Source organism: Ambystoma mexicanum, chromosome 3q (genome assembly GCF_040938575.1).
Source record: "Ambystoma mexicanum isolate Mex_15411 chromosome 3q, UKY_AmexF1_1, whole genome shotgun sequence".
Lineage (NCBI taxonomy): Eukaryota > Metazoa > Chordata > Amphibia > Caudata > Ambystomatidae > Ambystoma > Ambystoma mexicanum.
This window is the reverse complement of record NC_090926.1, coordinates 537,444,706-537,458,460: the sequence shown is the minus strand read 5'-3', so window position 1 is coordinate 537,458,460 and position 13,755 is coordinate 537,444,706. Positions and strand designations below refer to the sequence as shown.

The 13,755-nt window shown below is 45.8% G+C and overlaps 1 protein-coding gene across 1 annotated transcript in view; it reads left to right on the top strand.

Moving 5' to 3' along the window:
* Window positions 1–13,755, top strand: part of SLIT3 (slit guidance ligand 3) — a 1,101,025-nt gene that overhangs the window by 905,828 nt on the left and 181,442 nt on the right. The window lies entirely within an intron of this gene.

Sequence of the window (13,755 nt, the reverse complement as noted above, 5' to 3'; positions counted from 1 at the left end):
ATGTGTGCAGCCAGTGCGGTTTGCACAAGGGTGGCCGCATTCTAACGTTAGGTGCGATGCATTGGTTGTGAGAGATCAGTGGAATCTGAGCAGCAAGGTAGTTGGTCTCAGAGTCTGCATTCTGGTGGCCGTTGGGCCTGTGTCAGACATTATGTGTGCAGCTAGGCCGATTTTGTGTGGGGTATAACTGCGTTCTAACAGGCTGTTGAGGGGTTCAAGAGGTAGTGTAGGTATGGGTGCAGCTAGGCCAACGACATGAAAGTAAACCAAGAGGTGTAGAATATCATATAAGCAAAATGGCTGTGAGGCCTCCTAACTAATGTCTGTTAGAAATCTGTTTAAAGCATTGTTGTGCAGACTCTCACATTTCTAGAGCAAGTCAGAACATAACATTGCGTGCATGGAAAACTCTCGGGTAGTTTGAGTGCAGAGATGAACCTCACCTCTCAAGACTAACGTTTAGGCTACTCTGTGTACTCTGACACATTCTTAGGCACATCTGTAGCACGGTTTCAGAACTTCACATCCTTTGCTGTAGAAATTGTGGCCCACTTGGGATAGGCTGGCCCAGCTGCTACCCAGTGGCTGTCCCCAAGGGTGGATGAGGTAGGATCCAACAGGTTCGTTGTTCCGCAACGAATGCATAAACACTTCAGTGACCCCTATGAAACTGGAAGAGGATTCGGACTACGGGCCTCAAAATTCCCTCTGGACATCTCACGGAGACTGGAAACACAATGGTATGCACACCACTTCTGAGAGTGCATAAGGCGGTGACTTTGGGGCATTCACAGAGCCTCCTTTAGAATGGGGGACAGCCTTCACAATTTCACAAGCCTGCAGCGTTGCCCGGACACCCAAGGAATGTGGGGATAAATTACATTCAGAATCATCAACCAGCGATGTTCACTAATTTCACGCTTGATCAGAATACTTATAGAGCAATAGCTGTGAATGAGAAGACTGTGTGGAGAGCATGACAGCAGCCCTGTAGAGATGCAAGGACTGGTGAGACGGGAGGGACACAAATCCATGAAGTCTCTTGTTCAATGTCACTCAGAATTCTAAGATGGTGCTCAATGCCATGCCACCATTCAATCAGACCCATTAGACTAAACAGTACAGAAACCCACAGAGGGGATGGATAATGAGGTAATGAAGTGGAAGAAGGAACCCATAGAGAATAACCAATCAACATAGCAGATTCAAACAAGAAAGAAATCACAGTTGAGTAAAGGACCCTGAGGGAGGGAGACATATCCGTCCATGCTACTTTGTATCAAGGGGAGAACCTGGAAGTAAGCATTCCCAGGAGGGCCAGAGTCATGTTGGAACTCCAGAGGTGCTGACTGCAGAACATAGGAGAACATACCCAACATAAGAAGCCTTAGGTAGAGAGGCTACCTAGGCAGTGGAGATTTACAGCTGGCGGACTTGATGGAACGGGCAGGCTAAGAACCCCAGGCCACCACCAGCAACCCCAAGGTGAGAGAATGAGAGACTGGACCACAGCAGACGGACCAAGAAGTTATTGTCGCTTGTCACAGCCAGATGGGGGTTTACCTATCATCAAAGCTGAAGAGACCGTCCGACAAAAAGGCAGTGAGAATTCTGATGCAAAGTTCTGTTTCAAAATATGCCAAGAAAGCCTGAGAAGACTGCCTGGCAAAATGCCCATTGTGAATGCTACCACAAAAGCCCCACAGAGGGTCTAATGAAAACTCTGCAGAGACCGCTTGGTGAAAAGGCCCAGTAAGAATACTGCTATAATGTTCTGGTGGTAGTGCTGGCCCACCGACTGAAGAGCTGGCCTCATCAGCTGGCCCATTGAGACCTTTGGAAAAGGTCTTTCTGAAGATGTGTAGAGGAAGCTGATGACCAGAACAAGGACGCCCTTTACTGAGAATCCTGGGATCTGGGTCTAGTGGGGGCGCAGGGGGCAATAGAAACACCAACCATTGAGAGAACATTATCTAATGATCCATTTTGTTTGCTACAGTAGGGAATGGATGGACTTCTGAAGAGTAGGCTTTTTAGAATTTTTCTTTGGCAAATTGTTGGAACTTTCATTATCAGAATAGGGCTAAGGACTCCTGAAGATTAGGTTATGTTTGCTGTTAGCCACCAATTCGGAATCCTGAGTTCTTTGGAGTAGGGTGTCTCAGGAGCGACCAGGTATTGTATGAGTACATACATCACCGCACAGGGGCAGGATAATATCCTGAGGTGGATGCCTGTATCTTTTATTATCCTGCCCTTCACATCTTTTACAACCTAATAGTTCACTGGGAACTGTTAGGTATTTATCCCAACCTGTCCTATGATACCTGAATAAAGAACAGTATGAGACATCGGATCTTGAGTTACGTGCCTCACTGCTTGGCCTACCACACGTTCTATCTCTTATTGTCAAATAAGGTAGAGGACTCATCAGTCATGAGACTCAAAAGTCAACTTCTGAATGGATTACTGCGATGCTAATGGCGTTCACCTTGAGTAGACCTAAAACATTGTGTTGATTTCAAGAGGAGATCTGGATAAAATTCAGGGTGCTGAGCTTCATATCCCAGGACTAGCAGCAACATAATGGAGCCAGAAAATGAAGCCATCAACCCACTCAATAGCTTCACTTTATGGACTGGTAGATCATGAATGTGAGTGGCTCCATTTTTATAATCATGACCTTTGGAGGCATTTGATGGGAAAGAAGGGTTCCCAATACGCGCCTAGAATGAAGGACAACAGGCTCCTCTGTTGTACATGACTGTAGACAGGAACCACAATTTTGTCCAGAAAACAGGGTTCAATAAATAGGGGTATATCTGAGCTTAAGTAAGACAGCAAGGGCACACAGGCCACATGCAGTTGGAAAGCCTGCGCGGCCAATGATTTGCTTGCCCATGCCCTACTCACAGCAGACAGCAGACTACCCAGAGCACACAGGGCACCTGCAGTTGGAAAGCCTGTGCGGCCAATGATTTGCTTGCCCATGTCCTACTCACAGCAGACTACCCAGAGCATACAGAGCACATGCGGTTGGAAAGCCTGTGCGGCCAATGATTTGCTTGCCCGTGCCCTACTCATGGCAGACAGCAGACTACCTAGAGCACACAGGGCACCTGCAGTTGGAAAGCCTGCACAGCCTATGATTTGCTTGCCCGTGCCCTACTCACAGCAGACTACCCAGAGCACATAGGGCACCTGCAGTTGGAAAGCCTGTGCGACCAATGATATGCTTGCCCATGCCCTACTCACAGCAGACTACCCAGAGCACACAAGATTTGCTTGGCCCATGCCCTACTCACAGCAGACAGCAGACAACCCAGAGCCACAGGCCTGGACATGGGTACTCTCTTATTTGATTTCCCTTCTTTGCTGTTCATATGCCATTCTCTGGTGGTCCTCCACAGAATGCAGAGAAGCATTACACAATGCAACCACTGAACCATAAACATAAACAATTGTCCTCACGGTGGCCCCTTTTAGAGTGTGCCTATGCACACAACCTGGTGAACGTGGTGTCTGATGTGCAATGGGCAGACACCTACTACCCAGCACCAATTGCATTTGCTACCACCAAGAAGTATTTCCGGCAAAGTCAGACCCAGCGGAGGTAGGTCATGTAGGGCCAAAAGGCCATGTAGTTTTCAATTAGATTCTTATTAGCTTCTCACATGCCCCTCTAATGAGATGAACATGCCGCAAAACCAAACAGAACTCATAGACAAAGGATTAGTGGAGACTCCTTCAGGACGGACTCCATGAAACCTACATAGAAAAACCTGCCACAGAAAACTCTGTGTCCCTGGATGGGTTCTAATCATCTCGCTGAATGCATTTATGTACCCTTCATTTGCCTCCCCCTCTCTTCTTCCCTAGTGACAGACCTGCCTCCAAACCCCCCACCACCACCTCACACTACACTCAAATCCCCAGATTCCTGCCTCTTACCACATGGACATTACTGTAGCTATGACAAAGCTCACTTCTTCATCCCTGTGACACAATGGCACATCAATGACTGACCTACATGTGCAGCTCTAATTGATCAGGTATTTGGCTCTTCCATACGGGTAAACACATACCCACGGATCTGCGTCCTGTCAATAGAGCCATACCGCAACTCATCATTAGGAGATTGCCAGCTTCCACCCATCAACACTACAGGTGTCACATCTGTCCCTCCCTCTATGCCACTAAAAGCCTGGCCTTCCCTTTTTCCGTGAGGCTAGCAAAATGGTAGAAGAGCGCTATGGCACACCACTTTACACTACATGCCTAAAATAAAGATACATGTTTGGCATAGAGGGTGCAGTCTCTCTCCATACAGGGTGTAGCCACAGTGCACAGGAATAGCATCCACTGTTTTAAGAAGGGCGCCTTGTTTTTTGGGGGCACAGCACAGTCCACTGAAGATGGGGTTTGCTGTCCGTGTGTATTAGGTGGCATAAAGTACACCACTGAGAACAAATAGATTTGTCCAATCTAACTTTCTCAGATGAACCAAGCGGCTTCCCACAGATGCAACCCGGGCACCACACTGGACAGATTTAAGAAACAAGAGACTAGGAGAGGGACAGAGAAGGATCAGGAAGAGGCGGCTTACCTGCATCTCTAGTAGGGTTAGTAGTGTAGAGGTTGCAGTGAAGTGGGGAGGGTCCCCAGGTCTCGAGTGTAGCTGCTATCATTTTCTTGGTGGCCAGGAGAAGGGCTCACATATGTGCAATGTCAGCGCCCATCTGAGGTTCAACAGTCGGCCTTAATCATAAATAGTTATGAAAAGCAACGGACCATTTTAGCATTTAATGTGTTCCGCATGTCTCCATACATAACACGCGCACCCCTTATCACGATCATCTAGACCCGCAACCACGGGCTATTTTCTTCCATGTTTGCCATTGCAGAGCCAGCTTTTGTTTCCTTAAAACCTATGAAGTCAATTGTTCACTTTGGGGGAATTCCAAGCTTTAATGCTCCAAATGTCTAACAATTATACGTCCCTGATCGGGGCCCGCGTCTTCTTCTCCGATTGCAGCGTCTAATCTGCTGTTTATAAGGGAAAAGCCTAAGCCCATTTCACGATGATTACATCTTGCGAGCATGCTTGAAGCCATGCTTTGCAAGCAAGCCAGAATCATTTTACATAAGTTATAAATAATACAGAGCTTCAATCTCAAGCACAAATGACCCGTGATATTGATTTTGGAAAACTTGCCTTCTGCCATCCAGGGAGTTTTGTAGGTGGGAATGGAATTCCAGACTGGGCTGCTTTTCCTTTGGGAATTCTGGCAACAGTGGCCCCTTTCCCGCTCGGTAGCATCTCTGTCTAGACTTGTGGTCAATGCCACCCTTTGCTTGCAGGATGGTGGCATGATATGGGGTGCACGAAGAGAATGAAGGTATTCTTGAAGCCACGGTCTAAACGTAAATATCAAAGTCATTGATTATTGATTGAATATCAGGATTCATGTAATCATTCTATAATGATGTATTGGTTTGTTTTTAAATAGTAGAGCCAGCTGTAAATATATCCGGAATTGTTTATTAATTTAGTATAATCAATAATGTAATAAATTCTATCATGATCTATGGTTTGCTTTAAATTACAATGTAGTGTGCATATGTTTATTTGTTATATTATTGGTATTGTTAATTTGTAATCTATGTTGTATTATGGAGTGTACTTTTATGAGCTGATTTGCAATCTGAAATAAAGGAATGTATCTATCTATCTATCTATCTATCTATCTATCTATCTATCTATCTATCTATCTATCTATCTCTACCTACCTATCTATCTATCTATCTCTATCTATCTATCTATCTATCTATCTATCTATCTATCTATCTATCTATCTATCTATCTATCTATCTCTACCTACCTATCTATCTATCTATCTATCTATCTATCTATCTATCTATCTATCTATCTATCTATCTATCTCTACCTATCTATCTATCTATCTATCTATCTATCTATCTATCTATCTATCTATCATTAGGTCACCGGAGTACACAGATTCCACTGTCATTTCACCCTGTAGGGGGTGACAGGTCTGAAGAGCAGGTCTATTGGTAAAAGGCTTGATCTTACATCTACCCTTACTATGGGCAACTTTCATCAGATTCAGATTCTCTGCAACAGGCAAATGAAGACGTGTGTTATTTGCACGTGAAAAGTGGGTATTAAGCATCAGAAAAGATGTATGTGTCAATAGATGGCAATTCTGCTTTAGCCAAGGTGATCCCGTGCGTTACAAGTTTACCTTACATAACATAACTTCTGTCTCAGTAATGCTTGAGCGTTTGGCCCGGGTAGATGAATAAACTAATTAACTCGTGTATAACATTTTGAATATCCAAATCGTTTTATGAAATCTTCTGTGTTGTTTTTTTTAATTTTTTTTTATTCCTTTGCGTCTCAATGTGTAGCTACGCAAAGTACTGAAATGTAAAATGGCAGGTTGCATAGCATCGGAGACAGTGTTAGCTGGCTTTACAAAATAACCAAGACACAGAAGTGTAGCTGCTTGGACATAACGGGTCATGCTTTAGTGCGAGATAAATAGTTCATTAGAACCCAGCCTGGTGCCTTAGTCAATCAGGAAGGTCAGAGCACGGGCCGTACCATTCAATGCAAGCATGCCTTCTGAGCTTTCTTTCGGCCAACACCTACTGCTGCCTTTCTCAACATTGCTTTCTGTTTCAAAAAAACAAACTCTTACCGGCACCAGTTTCCTTTTGGGGCCTTCGCTCTTGGGCCATACATCTTCGTCTTGACCACCATGGAAATGGAAAAAGGCTTCTCTCCTTTCATAAGAGCTTTGTCTGCTCCTCGGTGGCCATCTTTTTAAGTTCTCTCCTTTTTGGTGAATGAGATTCTGCTCCTTGACCGAACCCGTTCACCAAAAAGAAATGCCACAGTAGCTGGGTGGTAATGGTGTTAGTTCTCACGGTGGTGGTGTTCAGGCTGGCAATACTGCCACAACCACTTTTAGCTTGGCCTAAAAGTGGTCATTTTTAAGCCAAGTGGTCACTTTTAGGCCAAGTAGTCACTTTGAGCCAAGTCCCAGCTTGGCTCCCAGCTGGAACAGCCCGCTACTCCAGGTATTATCGCCTTAGTATAAAGCAGATTTAAATGCATGTTTATAAACTGCATGCAGCCTCAGGCTGTAAACATACACTTACTGGCTCTTGAAGAGGTTCTCTGGTGAAAAGGAGCCGCCCCTTTCTACATTGATGTACGGTTTTTTCTTTGCTTGATCTTTAGGATACAGCGTAAAGGAACCACAGGGCATTAGCAAAGGGCCACAATATCATTAATGCTTTCGATAGAGCTCCACCGAAAATAATGTATCTAGAACTACATTAACCCTTAGGATGTATAATACACCCTAATAATGTGGTCCTGCTTCAGCACCGGGCCTATGTATGCATTCTACGTTGGGTGAGGGGGCAGTAAGTCCCCACCCACGAACCGCAGGGATCTCTGAGCTGAATCTTTTGGGTCCCCGCACTCTTGAGCAGTGGGGTCCTAGGGAATCAAACAGAAGGCACTGAGTCAGTGGGACAAGAAACATGAATGCCACCCGCCGCCCTGCATGGATTTGTGGAAATGACTACCCCGCTAGTATGCCAGAGGTAGATACACACTCAGTGAACAGCCCTAAGACAAATTGATGTTCAGTTATTCAATAGGGGTATTTGTTTCACAGTGCAATAGACAGGGGTGGACTGGGAACCAAAAGAGGCCCTGGAAATAATGTTCAAAGTGGCCCCATATTACACATGTTCAGCAATCCCCACCCTTTTCCTATGAGAACATTTGATAATTAAATAGGTTAACACACACAAGTGGGCCAATGTGCAGAGGCCTACCTGGAAATCTCCACAGTTCCCTATAGGTCAGTTCACCGCTGGCAATAGATCACACCTGGAGTGAATTAAGTGGCCTGACACTATTTTCCCAACTGCACCAACAGATGGTTGATTGTAATGATGTCCAATTTGACCATACATTTGTTTTATTTATACAGAGACGACAACCATGAGCACTGGCCCACACACGGATACCAGACACAGGTCTAGCTCCCATTCATGGGTCACCCGATCGATTCAAATTAACATGTGCTCCATCCTGGCTATCTCTCCCTGCAGAGCTTACATATTATTCTTGGCTCTGTTGCTTTTGTAGTCACCACATTGCTCTGCCATTTAAGAACTCGGACTAGGTTGATATGATATGATATTTTATTTGTATCACGCTCATACACAAGTGTTTCAGAGCGTGACGAGGCAAGGGAGGGGAACAGGGGAGAACAAAACAGCGATCTTACTCGGTCCAGTGACATTGAGAACATGCAAGTGCAGGGGAGAGGAAGGGGGTAACTGGAAGGGATACATTGTGTTTGATACTGCATAGCAGTGTTTGATGCTGCATAGCAAGCACACAATGCTTTGGCCAGTTCCTCACATTCATCTGTATTGTCTGCAGTGCAGTTCCACACTGCATACCACAGCAGATACTGGTGAGCCAGAATACCAAAGGATGATTTAACTTAATATGAGCAGTGGTTAGCCCAAATCACCATGCTCTCACTGATTCATGGAGGAGCTGCATGGTTATAATGTATTTTGCTTAGTGGAATTACTGTCAGGTTTTGGACTCTCTGATATTGCTCAGGAACTGCTGTCAGCTGACATAAAGCACCCCACATCCCAAAGACTCCTCTCGGGAGATAACAAGGTGTGCTAGAAAGATAAGTAGGCCAGGACTGTTTCAAGCGGGACATGAGTGAGTATCTTCCCTCAAGCGTGTGGTATGAAGACAAGCAGGGCTGGGAAGGATAGCTGTGCAGTGCACGCAAGTTTGGCTGAAAAGGAAGTGAGGACTAATCAGTCCCCAGAGTTGCCCATAGCCCTCCCACTGCCCAGGTGTCCATGATCTCCCACAGGCACTCAAACTCAATGAGGCACATGGTCCGGAGGGTAGCCAACACCAGTGGAGGCATACTTGTGCAGAGCAGGGAAGGCTTGATGGATGATGTGCAGACTTAGTTGTAAATCAGCAGAAATTTGTTACAAACATGCAAACTGGCAGAAGAGGCCTTTTGCTGGGATCGCGGCAGCCGATGAGACACCATTGGTGAATGATGTTGCAAGGGGAGGGTCTGGGCATGGAGCCAGCTTTTCTAGACGGCGGTTTACACAGGTGTACTCCATCACCTGGTGAGAGCTGAGTTCAAGCAGTGAAACTACAGACAAGTTTAACTACTTCCTTCCATCTAATGACCACTGAGGCTAGGAGCGTGAGTGGTCTGTGATAGAACCTGACCTCATTCTTGACAGCGCCCCCAAAGGACCAGGATTTTCGGTGTGGCTGGAGTGGAACTGTTGGAAGAGCTGATGGAGCCACAGGAACACACAGGGTGGGGGGTCCGGGGGGTATGTTCCCATGAGAGTTCTTCAGCCTAAGTCGTTGCATTGCATACGCTATTTGGCTTTGTGCCCTCACATGCAGGAATCAAGGTAGGTCATCATTAATCTAAGGTGCAGGATGTAGGATGCAGGTTCTAGTTGGTTGGTGTTCGGGATGGGCAGGCTTCAAGAGTGACACATGGAACACAGGATGTATCCGCCAGTGCTTGGAGGAACATAAAGTGACCAGCAAAGCGTGGCTTGAACTTGCAATGGCATTATCCAATCTGAATCTTCTTTGGAGTGTAAAATGTGATCATGGACTCTGTAGGCAGGATTAGGTCCTTGCTTGCTATTAGCCCGGCACCTGTAATTGCCTTTGGCCTTTGTATCCTCTGTTTGACAGTGTGTGTGTTTGTGTGTGTGTAGTTATCTTGTTCTAGGCGGGGGGACAGGGAACAATCAAGGATAGCAATCTGCCAGGCAGTAGAAAGGGGGCATAGGAATGCATACATGATGATGGGTGTTGTAGGCACATCTGGCCAGTGCAAGGCATTCACTTCCATGATCTTGGCCAGAAGCTATAAAACAGTGGTGATACTGTTCTGTCATCTGGCTAACTCATTCCATGTTGCTACCCACTTGGGGGTAGAATACAGTGGAATGTTGCATGTGGAAACATAATAGGTCAGCAGAGCTTGCCAAAACCTAGCTGTGAACTGAGATCTCTAATCTGGCAGCGCTCTGCCAGGTAACCTGGGGAGGTGGGCATTGTGGTGTATCAACAGATGGGCCAGATTGTCCATGGAGGGGAGAACGTTGAGTGGGGAAGTAGACGCCATCTTAGAATAACTGTCACCCGCTGGCCAGATAATCATGTGCTTCCATGATGGAGGCAGTTCAGTGATAGAAATGTATGGTTGTCATCCCCTCAGGTCTTTGAGGTATTTCCAATGGTTGTAAGAGGACAGCGAGTACTAGTCGGATTTCGTTATGCTGTGCTCAGAGCGTGCATTCTTGTACATAAGCATCAATATATGTTGCCATGCGGGGTCATCAGAACCATTGTTGAACCTCTCCTTTGACATTCTTTTGCCGGGGTGTCCAGAGAACATTGGAATCATTGCACCACTGAGGATTTTGGTACAGGTTTATGGCAGATTAACATATAAGATGATCCTGCAAATATAGCAAGCATTCATGAGTCAGTTGCAACTCTGGGATGTGCTTCCCCCGCTTGATTACTTTGGAAGTGATACCATGAGTTGCTTCTCCAATCCCGACAAAGCCCCAGTGGTGCTGCCTGGATCCGGATGCAGAATATGTAGCGGGCCCACAGTGTTCATGCAGATGAAGCCGGTGTAGGACAAAGCATCGGATGTCACTTGTGTCGAGCGGGAATGATAAGATAAAAGGTGGTTGAAGCAGACAAAAATCAGCATCCGACAGGCATGCCGGGTGCTAAGGCATCTGGCCTCCTTCAGGAATGGCAGGTTCTTGTGAATTATAACTTCTACTGGGTGCAAAGCTCAACCTGATGCAATGGAACAAGTGAAGAGGATCTGCACTACCTTCCTTTACTATTTCCAGCTGTCTGTCTAAGGTTTCCCTTCACAAAGCAAACTCTCATTAGCACTCTACATATTTTTGTTCCTGCAGACTTAATACCATTAATTGCCAATGGGGCACTTTGCTCAATTGATCCACCTGTCCACTCCCAGGAATCCAGAAATAATAAACGTGGAGATTAGATATCCTCCCCTGTAGACCCACTACTGACTATGTGAAATAAGCAAATGATATTACTAATTCAGTGCATACAAAATATAGCTCATTAAATCCAAGAATGGTGGAGGTTTTACACAGGAATGGTAAATAGGAATGGTTCATCCACTGTCTACACCAACTACCCATCAGTATGCCTAAGGTACTAGTGAATCATTTGTTGCTGGGAATTCCTATATATGATATGATATGATATGATATATGATATGATGATAAGTTATTTATAACGCAACTGTACACAAGTGTTTCTAAGCGCAACAAGACAAGGAAGGGGAGACAAAGGGAGAACAGAACAAGCAATTTTACTAGTAATTGTGTCATTCTGATCATGCAAGGTAGAGGGGAGAGAAGTGCCAAGCGATGGAGGGGGGAGAGTGAAATAGGCAAAGCTCAAGTAAGTGCCGCCGGGGTGGCCGGCTCTGAGTAACTGCTAGGAGGCAGGGGACTGTAGGTTTGCAGACACAGTCCCTAAGTGTGCGGTAGCCCGGAAGCAATGCAAGGGACTACTGCCCATGTATGAGTCTGTTGCCCATTAAGGTTCAGAGGGAGGCCATGTAACCAATTAGCACAGCAAGCAGAGCATAAGCAGGGGAGAGAGAGAGAGAGACAAAGCGGAAGCAAAAAGGAAGATCTTGAATTGCTTCTGGAACCTTAGGTGGTCCTGTTCAAATTTGTGAGAGGCAGGGAGGCTGTTCCAGAGGGAGTCACCAGCCGAGGAAAGAGATCTACCCCCACTCTCTGACTGCCTGGAGAAGCATTTGACCCTCAGAGTTGGATGAGCAAAGGGCTCAAGAAGGAAAGTGCTTCGGAAGATTGGATGTAGTGTGGTCCCCAGCCGCAGAAAGCCTTGTGTACAATAAAGAGGGTCTTGAACTTCATCCTTGCAACCACCGGGATCCAGTGGAGAGATTTCAGTCATGGAGAGATACAATTCAGGGTCTTGAGGCCAAGGACAAGTCTTGCAATCCTGTTCTGGATTAGTTGCAGAGGGCGAAGAGTAGAGGAAGGTAAATTGAGAAAGATGTTGTTGCAGTAGTCCAGCCTAGAGAGAACGAGGGCTCTGCAGACAGTGAGAAACGGAAGAATAACTCTGAGGGTGTGCATCTGGTTGTGGGACATCCTAGAGAGGTCTGTAATGTGAGGAGAGAAGGAGAGAGTGAATTCAAAGATGACACCATGGCTATTTTCCTCGCAGAAAGGCGCAGGGAGAGGGCCCAAGGAAGGCAGCCAGAGTGAAAGAGGGAACGTGGGAGCAGGGGTCCCAATGAGAAGCATCTCAATCTTACTGGCATTAAGCAGAGATTGTTGGAGGCGCACCATTGCTGAATCTCAGATAGACTGTCAGGAATGGACAAGAGAGAAGAGGAGGCTGAGGGGACCCTGAAGGAGAGCTGAATGCCATCCGCATAACATTGAAAGTTACAAGATAAGGTAGAGAGCATACTGCACAACTTCCAAAACCATCACTGTATAACCTAAGATGTAATGACTATGTTGTGCACTAAACTGAGTTCGCTAATGTGATTTATGGGTACAGGTTTGGAGCAATTGGGAAAGGGTGTCCTGTGGTGTGATATCATCTTGGTAACCAGTAATACAAAAAAAGGAATAGCCCTTGCTGTTAAAGGATTGTTCCTTTTTAATTTGTGTTTTGTCGGTATTGGTCCTACACTTCTGGAACCAGTAGACACTTATAATGTAATCCTCAATAATGCATGCATTGGAGAGTTGGACAGCCCCTTCCTTAGTGGTGACCATAGTTATTCTTAAAACGTTGGCAATATGACCCTCAGAGGGGGGCCATTACTGGTTGGGTAATGCCCCTGGGGCCATAGTTAGAAGCCTTAGTGAAATTAGGGCTTTAACGGACCCCCGGGGGCACTACCAACCAGTAATGGTCCCCCTTAGAGGGTCATATTGCCATTAGTACCCCGGCACATCGTACCGGGTACTAATTGCATTTTTTTTTATTGAGACACAGAGCTGCGACAGTTTCTCGACTCGAGAAAAAAAAAGCAAAAAAAATGGCCAACAAGGAGAAGGAACTAGATGTAGCTCCTTCTCACTTTCCAAGGCAGCCATTAAAACAAATGCAAAAAAAAGTAAACAAAAAAAAATTACCACCATGGAAAGGGCTAAGGGACTACACGTAGTCCCGTCTCGCTTCCCTTTGTGGCCAGTCACTGAAAGCACTCCGGAAGCCACGGACGCTCAGAGTCTTCTCAGGCGGGTAAGGCCCAGACGAGGGCCAATGAGCTTGCATTTTATAAGCTCATTGACCCTCGCCGGGTACTATTAGAAAACAATATACTTTTTTTCAAACTTCAGACCTTTGCATGCCATTCTGGAACAGTGGCTTGCAGTGACTTGCATCACTATGATTGGGAACATTTTGGAATATCTTCATCTTTGCAGAGATGAGGGTGTAAACCAGTCCCAAGAGCAAAGGTACTCTCCATCATCAATTTTGCCTATGAAAGACAATGGACTGATGCACCAATGATTTCAAAAACATTAACAATGTCATGCTATATGAAGCATGAATGCTTGGCT